The following is a 12,832-nucleotide window of genomic DNA, read 5'->3' on the forward strand; positions in this document are numbered from 1 at the left end:
GCCCTATAGCGAAAACCTCTCAAAAAAAAAAAAAAATAGCGTGTCCTGCTTGGTCTTCTTTCCCCTCTGACCCAGCCTGGCTCTCCATCTCCATTTTGCTATCTATATTTGTCAAGATGATCATGTGTGCTTTTTTTTACCATCTAACAGAATATTGGTCATTTGGGCCATTCAAGATGGTTTAGCCACTAGTTAGGCTCACAGCACCTCTCTCTACACCCTGGAACATTTCCTCCTTCCCAGCACAGGCTCTGCACCCATGAGCCAGCAACTCGTCATCCCCATCCGTGTGTGGTTTTGCTGAAAGAGTTGATTTTTCTTGTCCGATCCTTGATACTTCCTTCCCTTCACCTTTTCTGCCCTCTTCCCACGCCAGTTTCTCCTGGTACTGCTGTGGTCACCCTCGGAGTTGGGGTTGCGTATGCACCATGAGCAGCATAAGAGCCTGCAGACAATGCGACTTCTTTCACCCCGTGCACCTTTGGCTCTCTTCTTTCCATATGTATTTTTTTATTCATGATTGTGCACACGTGTGAGAAAGAGAATGCAAAAGAAATAGCATCCACACCACGTTCCCTTCTGCCTGTCCTCCCGACCGGCATCCTGGGCACAAGGACTCAGCCCCACTGTATTTTTAGGCTGACCGAACTGGGGACTCAAACTACAGTAGGCATATGGCTTTTAGTGCCACAGTCTGGGGTGCCATTCAGACTGGGCCATACTTTCATGTATTTTAAGCCATAAAAGACAATTTTAGGTTGTTTCAAATAGTTCATGTTTACTCATGTTTACCCACAGATGTATCCTTTTTACTGCTCTCTCTCAGAGACCCTGCAAACCTGTTCTTCCATCTTAGTTCCTCCCTCTCTTTCTCTCTCAAATTAAGAAAATAAGATCAAGAGGGGCCAGCCCTGGGACCAGCAGTTAGCGTAATGGCTTATGTCGCTGGACTCCCATGTAGTCGACCACGGTTCGCGTCCCGGACCCGGTGGCTTAAAAACTCACGCTGGGCATGTGTGCGTGCATGCGTGTCCAAGATCCCGACAGGAGAGTGGAGGAGAAGGGATTCCGGTGCGGCCATTCCCTCCTGGGGGGTGATTTCTCACTTTCTGTGTCTCTGTCTCTCTCTGTCCGTCTGGCGAGCGCACGTGCCCTAAAGCAAAAACCTCTCCAAAAGAAAAAAGAGGGGCCAGCCCTGCAGCACAGTGGTTAAACATTGCACAAAGGAAGATGGACCCCACAAGGCCAACCAGAGTTCAAGACCCAGCCCCACTGGCTTGAAAACCATACCAGGTATGTGCACCCAGAATCCTGATAAGATGCACACTTGAAGGAAAAAGGATGCCCAGGCCCCTGTTGTGAGTCTCTCTCTTTCTTGCACTCTGACATTAAAAGAAAGAAAGAAAGAAAGAAAGAAAGAAAGAAAGAAAGAAAGAAAGAAAGAAAAAGAAATTGAGACAAAAGAAGGTCAAGGAAATAAAGAGAATATAGCATCGTCCCAGTAGGAGGCAGTAGAGAATTTGAGTAGGTGCCTGTTCTCAGCTGTTTCCTGATCTCCACTACTAGAAACATCACCAAGACCTCCCTGGGTCCCACATTATAGAAGGCAGAATTGGGCACCGCTTTAAATAACGGTATATTGTGGAGTCTGCAGGCACATGCGTGCTTTCATTTGTTAGTTAAGGGGGCTGTGCTGAACCTGCTGGGGTTTTTAACAGCTTGGTTAGGACCTCGTTCATGTACCATAAGGTTCGCCTATTTGAAGTATGCAGACTTCATCGTCATTCTTATATCTGTGATTATGTCATCTTTCCCTCCCTGCCCCTTCTAGCCTGGCGTGATCACTGATCTGCCTTCTTCTTAGGATGTTTGCCTACCCTATGTTTGGTCATTTCTTCCAAATGCAGCCATAGAAAGGATTTTTTTTAGGTTTTTGCCATAGGGTACATGTGCTCACTAGAGAGAGACAGAGAGAGAGAAAATGAGAAATCATCCCCCGAGAGGGGGGGATGTCCATACCACAGTTCCTTCTCCTCCAGTTTCCTTGGGATTTGGGGGCACATACCCACATGCATCCAGTGTGATTCCCAAGCTCCTGGGTCCAGTCCCACCACACCACCTGCTGGCCTGAAAGGGGATCTCTTCTGTGTGTGACTACTTTCACTTCAGACGATTTCGAGGTTCAGCCATGTAGCGGCATGTGCCCAATGCTCCACTCTTTTTGATAGCTGCAAATATTGTGTTCAGGATGGATGGACCATGTTGTGCTTATCCATTCATTAGCTCTCCCCAGCACCTGTCGTTTGTCCCATTGGTGGCAGCTATCTGAGCAGATGTGAAGCGTTATTGTGGCTTCCGCTTGTACTTCCCTTACAATGTGCAATGTTGAGTATCTTCTCATGTGTGGGGCCGTTTTCCTTCAGCGGAAAGAACTTCCTGTAGTATTTCTTTTTTTCTGTTTAATTGCCACCGGGTACAAGCACTCACCAGAGAAAGACGGAGAGGGAGAGGGAGAAACCCCCCGCCAGTGGAGTGTAGTCATGTCACAATCCCTTCTCCTCCATTTTTTTTTTTTTTTGGAGAGGTTTTCGCTATAGGGCGCGTGCGCTTGCCAGAAAAACACAGAGACAGAAAGCGAGAAATCACCCCCCAGGGGGGACGGCCACGCTGCAATCCCTTCTCCATTCTCTTCTTGGGATCTTGGGCACACACACACACGCGCCCGGCATGAGTTTAAGCCACCGGATCCAGGACTTGAACCGCAGTCGACTCCATGGGAGTCCAGCGACATAGCCATTATGCCATCTGCTGGTCCCGCTCCTCCATTTCTTCATCCTGCCAGGATCTGGGGCATGCATAATGTGCCTGGAGTGTTTTTCAAGCTGCAAAGGCCGGGATTCGAACCACATAGTTGGCCATGTGGGACCCAGTTCCCTTAACCACCAGGCCATGTGGCCAGCCCTGTAATGTCTCTTACAGTACAAAAAGCATTGTATCAGCCTCACCCATTACCTCAACCACTGTCTGAAAATGTATTTATTTGTCTTCATTCTTTTTTTTAAGAATTATCTTTGTTTAACTCTATTTATTTATTTGCTTATTTTAATTTGACGAGAGAGGGACAGAGCAAAAGAGAGAGAGAGAGAAAGCAAGCTACCAGGTCCAGGACTCAAACCACAGTTGGCCATGTGGGAGTCTAGCACCTTTTATCACCACACCACCTGCCGGCCTCACTTGCCTTTATTCTAATTTTTTTTTTAGAATTATTTTAACTTTATTTATTTGTTTATTTATTTTAATTTGACCAGAAGGAGACAGAGAGAGAGAGAGGAAGTGAGAAAGCAAGCCACCAGGTCTGGGACTCGAACCACAGTTGGCCATGTGGGAGTTCAGCACCCTTAACCACCACATCATCTGCCAGCTGCTTTCATTCTTAAAGGATATTTTGCTGAATACATTATGACAGGTTAGCAGGGCTTTGACATGTTTAAAGATGTCACTCCTCTGCCTTCTGTTGTTTCTGTTGAAGTCAGCCAGCATTTTCATTATTGCACCTTTGTAGATGATCTCTTTTTCCTCTACCCGCTGATGTTTTTAAAGAATTATTTTATTTAACTTTATTTATTTACTTATTTTAATTTGACCAGAGAGGGACAGAGAAAGAGAGAATGAGAGAAAGCAAACCACCAGATCTGGGACCTCGAACCGTGGTCAGCCACATGGGAGTCCAGCATCCGTAACCACCATGCCACCTGCTCGCCCCCTACCTGCTGTTTTTGAAGTTTATGATAGACACAGAGAGGATGAAGGACCCCAACAGTATTTTCACACCATGATCTTGTCCAGCCTCAGCCAGCCTGGATCCTGGGCATGTGAGTGTGCCGGCATCCACAGGGAGGCCTCAGGACTCAAACCTGGGAACTTGCCATGTGGTTTCATTATCAGAGAGCTTTGCATGCTGCTGAGCCACTAGTTGATCCTCTGACTGCTTTTTTTGTTTGTTTTGATAGATTTTTGCTATAGGGCATCTGTGCTCACTGGAGAGACAGAGAGACAGAAAAGAAGAAACCACCCTGCAGGGCGGATGACCACACCACAATCCCTTCTCCATTCTCCTCTTGGGATTCTGGGCATGCATGCACATGCACCCATGAGTTTCAAATTGCCAAGTCTGGGACTAGAACCACAGTCGACCATGTTGGAGTCCAACTCCTTAACCACTACACCATCTGTTGGCCCCCTCTGACTGCTTTTAATAGGTCTTTGCTTTTGATTCTCAACAGTTTGACTATGACGCACCTAGGTTTGCTTTTCTTTGTATTTGTCCTGTTTTCATGCTTGAATCTGTGTTTGGTGGTCTTTTGTCTCAGACAATATCTCTACAAACACTGTGCCTGTCTCCCCTTTCCCTGGCCTTTGGGGGATTGAGCCCCTCAAGACATGCTCTCCAGTACCATCAGTGTCTCTCATATGTTCTGTCCCCCTCTGTAGCTATTTGCAGTTAGTTAGTTATATGAACTACTTTGTCCAGAAGTCTTCAGAAGTTCTTCTCTACTCTCATCGCCTCACAAAGCCCCAGTGTTACCTTTCCCCCTTGGCCTCTCCACATCCCAGTGCCCACCTGACCAGGTTGCCACAGCTCTCCTGGGTGGCAGTGGCCGTGGACCAGGCCATATGGCCAGCCAGCCTCCCCCACAGCATGGCACAGGAGCTCACAGCCTCCCAGCCTCTACAGTCACCTTTCAAGTGCGTCTTTGTTCTTCCTGTCTCATATGTTAAACTTGGCCATTGGTTTATCCCTCAATCAAGAAAACCAGGCCCTGGATGATCCAGAAAGAAGTCCGGTCATTGGGACCAGCAGATGATTTAATGGTTATGTCACTGGACTCCCACGTAGTCGACCGTGGTTTGAGTCCCAGACCTGGCAGCTTAAAACTCGGGCTGGGTGCATGTGTGCATGTGCCCAAAGTCCCAAGAAGTGAATGGAGAAGGGATTGTGGTATGACCATTCCACCCCTGGGGGAGGGGGTGATTTCTCACTTTCTGTCTCTCTGTCTCTCCAGCGAGCACACACGCCCTATAACAAAAAAAGAAAAATCTCTTTTTTTTTTTAAAGAAAAATGTCCAGTCACACCTGTGTCCCTTGGTTGAACTGTTAACCATGTCAGTTCCAGCACTAGCAATGTCTGCTTTTCCTTGGTTTTCTTGGAAACTCTCCACGAGACCACAAGCCATGCTGTGGTCTGTAGGACAGCATCTGGAAGAGGATGCACACAGTAGGAAAGCTAGGGGATAGACTAGCCCGGGAAAGGGACTGTGGCGTCCAAGGCCACAGGGCGCAGAGAAGCAACTCACTTAGTGAAACACTAGGAGAGGGAATCGGCTTCCTTCAACTGCCTCCATGTCTGTCACCCCAGCAGACTGCCAGTGTAACATTGGAAGCACACCCTCGCTGCGGTTTTTCTAGAAGAGACTGAAAGTACCAGGCGGACACAGGAAGTGGGGAACTCCCACCCACTTGGGCACGCTTTCTGCTGAGTCACTGCCTTCATGGCTCCCTGAGATGACTGACTCCCTGCTTAGCCTGTTTCTAGGGCAACCATTGCCAAGGCAGCCACCGGGCCAGAGGCAGAAGAGGCTCCACAAGGCCACCACATCACTGCTGTCTTTTCCTTATCAGGAACATTTTCAAAGCCTGTTAAAACAAACAAACAAACAAAAAAGACACGTAAACAGAAAATAACAAGCTTTCCCAGGCCAGTCAGGTAGCATGGAGGTTAAGGCAGCTGAATCTCACATGGCCAGCTTGAAAAACATGCTGGGCATATATGCCCGCCCAAAATCCTGAGAGGAGGCAGAAGGAGAAGGGATTGCAGTGTGGCCATCCCCCTGGGGATGCTTTATCGCTTTCTTCTCTGTCTGATGAATGCATGAACCCTATCGCAAGCTAAAACACACACACAAAAAAAAAACACATCAAAAAAAAAAACTTTCCCTTTTAAAAGTATGTGGTCATTTAAAAAAAATTCAGGGACATATTGGTTAAGGCACTGGACTCCCACATGGCTGACCATGGTTCGAGTCCAGGACCCGGTGGCCTGAAACACACCAGGTGTATGTGCATGCCTATCCAGAATCCCAGGAGAATGGAGGAGAAGGGATTGTAGCATGGCCATGCCCCATGGGGAGGGTGATTTCTCACGTTCTGTCTCTCTGGGGAGTGCTAGTGCCCTATAGCAAAAATCTCTCTTTGAAAAAATTTACAAAAAGTACAGAAATGGACACAAGTTAAGAAAGACCCTTGCCCCCTTTTCCAATCACAAATTCCCTACCTAAGCAGTCCTGGCCAGCAGTTCCTTCCAGCCACACACGAACATGCCTGTGTGAGTATCTGAGGGGACTTGGACGAGTTCAGGAAGATGGAGGTACAGTACAAGTTTATCTTGGAGAAAAAAAAAAAAAGTTGAAATCTGTTAGATTGGCTCCTGAGTGGCCTTTAGGTAACTTCCCGTCAAAAAATAGATGGTTGCAGCCATCTTTGGCCAGATCTCTGGCTCCAGCCAGAGCCCTCCCTTACTGGCAGCTGACACCCATAGGTGGGCCCACAAGGTCACAGTGCCTGCCATTATCATGATCCTTCCCTAGGGTCACAGTCCCTGCCATTATCATGATCCTTCCCTTCTACCTCTCCCATTTAAATACATCCTGAGACTCCCTGATGGGGCGGGCTGAAGCACCTCCAGCTTCAGACCCTGGGCACTCTCTCAATAAACTTGCCTTTTTCTCCTGAGATGAACACTCCTGAGTCTTACTCTGAACTCTTACAGAACCCATGCATGTTTTTTTCAAGATACGTATTTTCTTTTCTTTTCTTTTTTTTTTTTTTTTCAGTTTGCCATAGGGTACATGTGCTTGCTGGAGAAACAGAGAGAAAGAGGGAAAGTGAAAAATCAGATAGAGAGAAAAGGGAAAGTAAGAAATCCTCCCCAGGAGATGACCACAGCACAGTCCCTTCTCCTCCATTGTCTTAGGATCTTGGACACATGCGCCTGATGTGATTTTTCAAGCCACGGGGTCTAGGACTCACACCTGCAGTCAGCCACGTGAGATCCGGTGCCTTAACCGCCCTGCCACCTGCTGGCCCAGGCCATGCATCCTTTTTGGATTGTAGACCTTAAAAAAAAAGAAAAACAAACAAACAAAACTTTAGTCAGTGTATTCAAAAAACACGGACAAAATAAATTTCAATTGCAATACTACAATTTTGCAAAAGATTGTAAACAGTTTGCACACTAGTCAGACCTTTCTTTTAGGCTAAGTGCTCTTTTGATGACAGATAATGAACAAATACACACTTGTGAACTATTTCATACAAAAAAGTTTATCATTTATAACTTTTTATTTCTTTTAAAAATTTTTCTCACACTCACCCTCCACCACCCACTCTCTACCACTTTCCCCACTTACTGTCGCTGGTATCCACATCCATCCTCTCCACTGTCACATCTTCAGGTCTCTCAGACACTCAGTACGAACTGAGTGGGGGCATACGATGTGTATCTTTTAATGTCTGGCTACCTTGGCTCAACACTAAGTCTATGTGTGTCCAGTCTGAGTCAAACAATGGGATCTCACTGGAACCAACCTCAGTGTCCACTGTGGCATCTATATATATTATGGAATATTACACAGCTATAAGAAACAATGAGATCCTATCGTTTGACTCAAAGTGGGTCTTCTGAAAATTTGCTAGAAGGCACATGCTCTCGCCAGAGAAACACAGAGAGAGAGAGAGAGGGAGGAAAGCAACCCCATAGCGAACGATGACATCCCAGTCCTTTCTTCTCTATTTTGCCATCCTGTTGGGACTTTGGCAAAACATGCACATATGCCCAGTGTGTTTTTCTAGCCTCTGGGGCTGGAATTTGAACTTCAGTCAACCATGTGGAATCCAGATTGGTGGAGTGAAAGTTACTAATATCAGTCTCTTCAGTAAGCTCTGTGGGTGCTGAGTTATAGGCTTCTTTTCCCAGGGGAAGGATTTTCCTGACCCTGGAAGCTAATTTACTTTTGCTGGTTCCCATTATTGTTTGACATCAGAACAGCGAAGTATACCCAGTCCCAGAGTTGTTATCCTAGGGACAGAAACATGAGCATGCTCAGTCTGGCATTATTTAACATAGGGCTAGGAAATTATGGTGGTTCAGGTCTCACAACTAAGATCCAGAGCAAGAACAAAAGACCACTGTCTAGAGGACCACTTCCCTAGAAGACCATCAAGACCACCTGTGACCAAGCAAAGCCAAAATCATTGCTGCTTACACCAAGGGAGGGAGACCAGGACCTTGACAGAGTCTTAGAAACTTGTTGGAAGCCTGAGTAAAGGGTAGAATGTGTTCTTTTTTTTTCTTTTTCTGGTTTTGGAGAGGTTTTTGCTATAGGGCACATGCGCTCACCAGAAAGACAGAGAGAGAGAGACAGAAAGACAGAAAGTGAGAAATAAGCCCCCCCGGGGGGGAGGGGATGGCTACAGTGCAATCCCTTCTCTCTGGATCTTGGGTATGCACACACAAGTGCCTGGTGTGAGTTTAAGCCACCAGGTCCGAGACTCAAACCGCAGTCAACTACATGGGAGTCTAGCGATGTAGCCATTACACCATCTGCTGGTCCCAAGGGTAGAATGTGTTCAATAGGGTTTGTAGGGTCTGGTTTAGGACAGGGATTTCAGTGAGGTGATCTGATTGGGACTAAACAAAACTGGTTCAGGATTGGTGAACATAGCCAGGCAAGGGCTTTGAAGGTTACTTAAAAGAATACACAGCTGACTGAAAAGCTATTATGCTAATCGTTTTCTTCAGGGTAAGCCGCTTGAGTTCCTTGTGTATTCTGGTTAACAGTCCCTCCTCTGAGGCACAGTTAATAAAAATTCTCTCCCATTCCGAGGGTTGTCAATTCACACTAATGACAGTGTCCTTTGCTGTGCAGAAACTCCTTAATCTGATGTAATCCCACCTGTCTATGGTAGAGACAGAAAGACTAGAGAACGTAAAAGTATTAAAAGTTGTAATGGACACTAGAGGTAAAGTGGAAAGAGAGTGAGGGAGGGGAGAGCATAGGAAAAGGAATTTGGGGGGAAATGGAGAGGTAAGACACTTGTGGGACACAGATAAGGTTTATTACCTGTTGACGAGGCTGTGGGTGGTGGTCTCAACTGGGCTGGGCTGAGGTGTAGATCATGCTGGATAGAGTCTCTTCACAATCTAAATGATGTATAGTGATTTCATGTATGAGTAATAAAAAATTAAATAAATTTAACTGGGAAAGAAAAAGAAAAGCTACTGTGCTGAGGTGGCTACCCTGAGGAGGCCTCATGGAAAGATCTAAAAAATGTTCAAATAAATGATTTTCCAGGAAGTTCTTGAAATAAAAAATAAAGTTACCTGCGACTTCCTCTTCCTGCAAGAATGACCTGGAATAGTAAAGTCATGTTAATGCAGGAAGTCAAATAGTAAGTCAGATGCTGGGTGACAATAGATGGTTTCCCTTTTTCCCTGGGGTCAGAAGCTGCCGTGTTTGGGGGTGGCCATCTCTCTTTGGGGCCTACTGACAGGTGCACTGGAGCAGAGCTGGCCCCACTAACACAATCAGCTCCCATGCTAGCACCCAGGTGGTAAGGGGCACTGGGAAGAGTAGCATTTGGAGGATAGGTGGAAGTCAGAGCCTCAAGACAGTCACTCCTGACAACGAGAGGGCCTTGCATTCTCTGCCCATCTCACCCCAAGTGGCCATGCTCTGGCTGCTCTTGCTGGTGGGGCAAACGCTTTATTTTATTTATTATTTTTATTGTTCTTCACTTTAACCAGTAAGGGACAGAGAGAGAGGGATGGAGAGTGAGAAAGCAAACTGCCAGGTCCAGGACTCAAACTGTGGTCAACTATGTGGGAATCCAGTGCCTTAACCACCAGGCCACCTGCCGGCCCCAGGATCTGGCTGCTTTAACCACTGGGCCACAGAGCTAGCCCGTCGATACCTTGTGTGACATCTACTGACATGTTTTCCTCCTTTGAGACATTAATATTGCTTTTTTTCCCTGCCTTCAGTAGTGTTAGAGGAATATATTTCCCAGTTGAACCGTCTGCCTTCTTTTTTTTAGAATTATTTCTTTAATTTTTATTTATCATTATTATTATTCTTTTTAGTTTGCTCATGTGCTCACTAGAGAGAGACGAGAGAGAGAAAGTAAGAATGCAAGCCACCAGGTCCAGGACGTGAACCATAGTCAGCCATGTGAGAGTCGAGTGCCTTAAGCACCACGCTACCTACCAGCCCCCCCATCCCTACCCCCATCTGTCTTCTTGAATGACCCCCATTTGGTAGTGTACTGAATTCGCTTCTCAACTGGCTTGAGGGTCATTTTGGCTGTAGTGAATTCCTGTAACATCAGGCTGCCTCAGCATCCAGTTTGACCTAGGTTGACTTTTTCATCCTAGACGCAGGGCTCGGTCACCCCTAACAGTTTCCAATCTCCGACTCCTCCCAGCTCCACAGCATGTTGCACCAAGATATCTACCACCCACAGTGCCTCCTAGTGACCACCGCCCTATGGGACAGCTACCCACAGCTACTGGGCTTGGCCCACTGACCCCACACCCTGCATGGACTGTGCAGATACGCTCAGTGGCGGTTGGGGCTGGTCCTGCTTTTTCTAAACCTGCCAATCCGAAATGCCCACAGAAAGCCCATCTAAGCAATATCCTGGATTCCGATAAACCCTTTGATCTACTGTCCTCCTAGGGGAAGGTTATTTCTGCTTCATTAAAACACATCTGAAAACTTTTCTGTCTTTAATTTCTTTTTTTTTTTGACACAGAAATGGTTTATTACCTGTTGAGGGTAATATTCTCAACTGGAATGGTCTGAGAAGTATTTCATGTTGAGTAGATTCTCTTTATAAGCCAAATGATGCATATCAATAGAATGTTTAAAATAATAAAAATAACTGGGACCAGCAGTTAGTGTAATGGCTATGTCACTGGACTCCCATGGAGTTGACCGTGGTTTGAGTCCCGGACCTAGTAGCTTAAACTCATGCTGGGCACATGTGCGTGTGTGCCCAAGATCCTGAGAATGGAAGAGAAGGGACTGTGGCACGGCCATCCCCCCTGGGGGGTGATTTCTTTCTTTCTGTCTCTGTATTTCTGGTGAGCTCACATGCCCTATACAAAACAAACAAACAAACAAACAAACAAACACTTCTCAAAAAAAAACACATAAAAATAAAAATAAAATTCTGGGGGAAAAAAAGCCATTTGCTGCAGCTGATGTGTAAAAATATGGACCGCTTCACAAATTTGCGTGTCATCCTTGCGCAGGGGCCATGCTAATCTTTTCTGTATCGTTCCAATTTTAGTATATGTGCTGCCGAAGCAAGCACTGTCTTTAATTTCTTTTAAGAATTATTTTTAATTTAACTTTATGTATTTATTTAAATTTGGTCAGAGCAGGACAGAGTAAGCGAGAAAGAGAGAGGGGAGACATTAGAAAGCAAACCGCCAGGCCCAGTACTCGAATGGCCATGTGGGAGTCCAGTGCCTTTAACCACCACACCAACTGCCGGACCCATTTATTTATTTATTTTAATTTGTATTTTTGGTTTTTATTTTTTTTAATTGCCAGAGGGTGTGTGTTTATCAGAGAGACACAGCCAGAGCAGAGGAGACAGAGAAAGCACTCACCGATGGGTCATGGTCACACCATTTGGTCTCCTCCATTTCTCCATCCTGTGGGGATTCTGAGTATGCATGCACACACGCATATGTTTCCCAAGCTTCTAGGTCTGGGATTCGAACTGTGGGAGCTGGCACACTTAACTACCAGGCCACAGAGCTGGCCCTGAAAAAATGCAAGTTGTATGCTTAATGTATGTACCCTTTAGTGGGTCATATTACAACACAGCAAACATTTCTACAGAGGTCTGCTTCTAAGACCAAGTGGTGGCATGATGGCTGACTGCATGGTTTGAGTTCTGGACCTGGCAGCTTGAAAAAACATGCTAGCCACCTGTGCATGAGTGCCCGAAGTCCCAGAAGGAGAAATGGAGGAGAAGGAATTGTGGTGTGACATCTCCCTCTCTGCCTCCTGCCAGTGGGTGCACATGTCCTCTGGCAAAATTTCAAAGCAAGAGGTCTGCTTCTGAAACTGTCACGTTCACAGTCTCCCACTAGTGTCACGCATCTTTGTATTAATACAGTTCTGAGTTGTATTAAGTTTTCATGATTTTTGAAAATAAAATTGCCATGTGAGAGACCATGCTTGTGTGTTACTGGCTCGAGGTCCTGTGCACTTTTTTTTTAAAGAATTATTAATTTAATTTAATTTATTTATTCATTCATTTATTTTAATTTGACCAGAGAGACAGACACACAGAGAGAGAGACAGAGAGAGAGAGAAAGGGAAAATGAGAAAGCAAGCCACCAGGTCCAGGACTCCAACCGTGATCGGCCACGTGGAAGTGTCCAGCGCCTTAATCACCACACCACCTGCTGGTCCCCCTGTGCACTCCCCCTGTGCACTGTCTTCTGAGCATGCGTGCAGTCTGACGTCAGGGCTCCTATGACAGCTTTGGGTTCTTTTGTTTGTTTTCTTTTTATGGTGGTTGTCTTCTATCTTCTTCATGGCAGACTCGGTGGTCGGGGGAACTTGATGGCACAGTGGTCAAGCTTGTTTCTCCTGGGGCGCTCTTTCGAGAATATCTGGGCTGCCTCCACAACCTGAGAGTCTTGGGCCTCCGGAAGGTGAGTGACGTGCGGATCTTTTTTTTTTGTGGCTGCGG

General features: G+C 46.2%; 1 non-coding gene across 1 annotated transcript; it reads right to left on the bottom strand.

The window, feature by feature from the left end:
- Nucleotides 1-11,327: 11,327 nt before the first annotated feature.
- LOC114005712 (U6 spliceosomal RNA) lies at nucleotides 11,328-11,434 on the bottom strand. The gene has a single exon (XR_003547547.1). It is a non-coding gene; the product is annotated as a U6 spliceosomal RNA (small nuclear RNA).
- Nucleotides 11,435-12,832: the final 1,398 nt, after the last annotated feature.

Source organism: Tupaia chinensis, unplaced genomic scaffold (assembly GCF_000334495.1).
Source record: "Tupaia chinensis unplaced genomic scaffold, TupChi_1.0 Scaffold144326_1, whole genome shotgun sequence".
Taxonomy (NCBI): domain Eukaryota; kingdom Metazoa; phylum Chordata; class Mammalia; order Scandentia; family Tupaiidae; genus Tupaia; species Tupaia belangeri.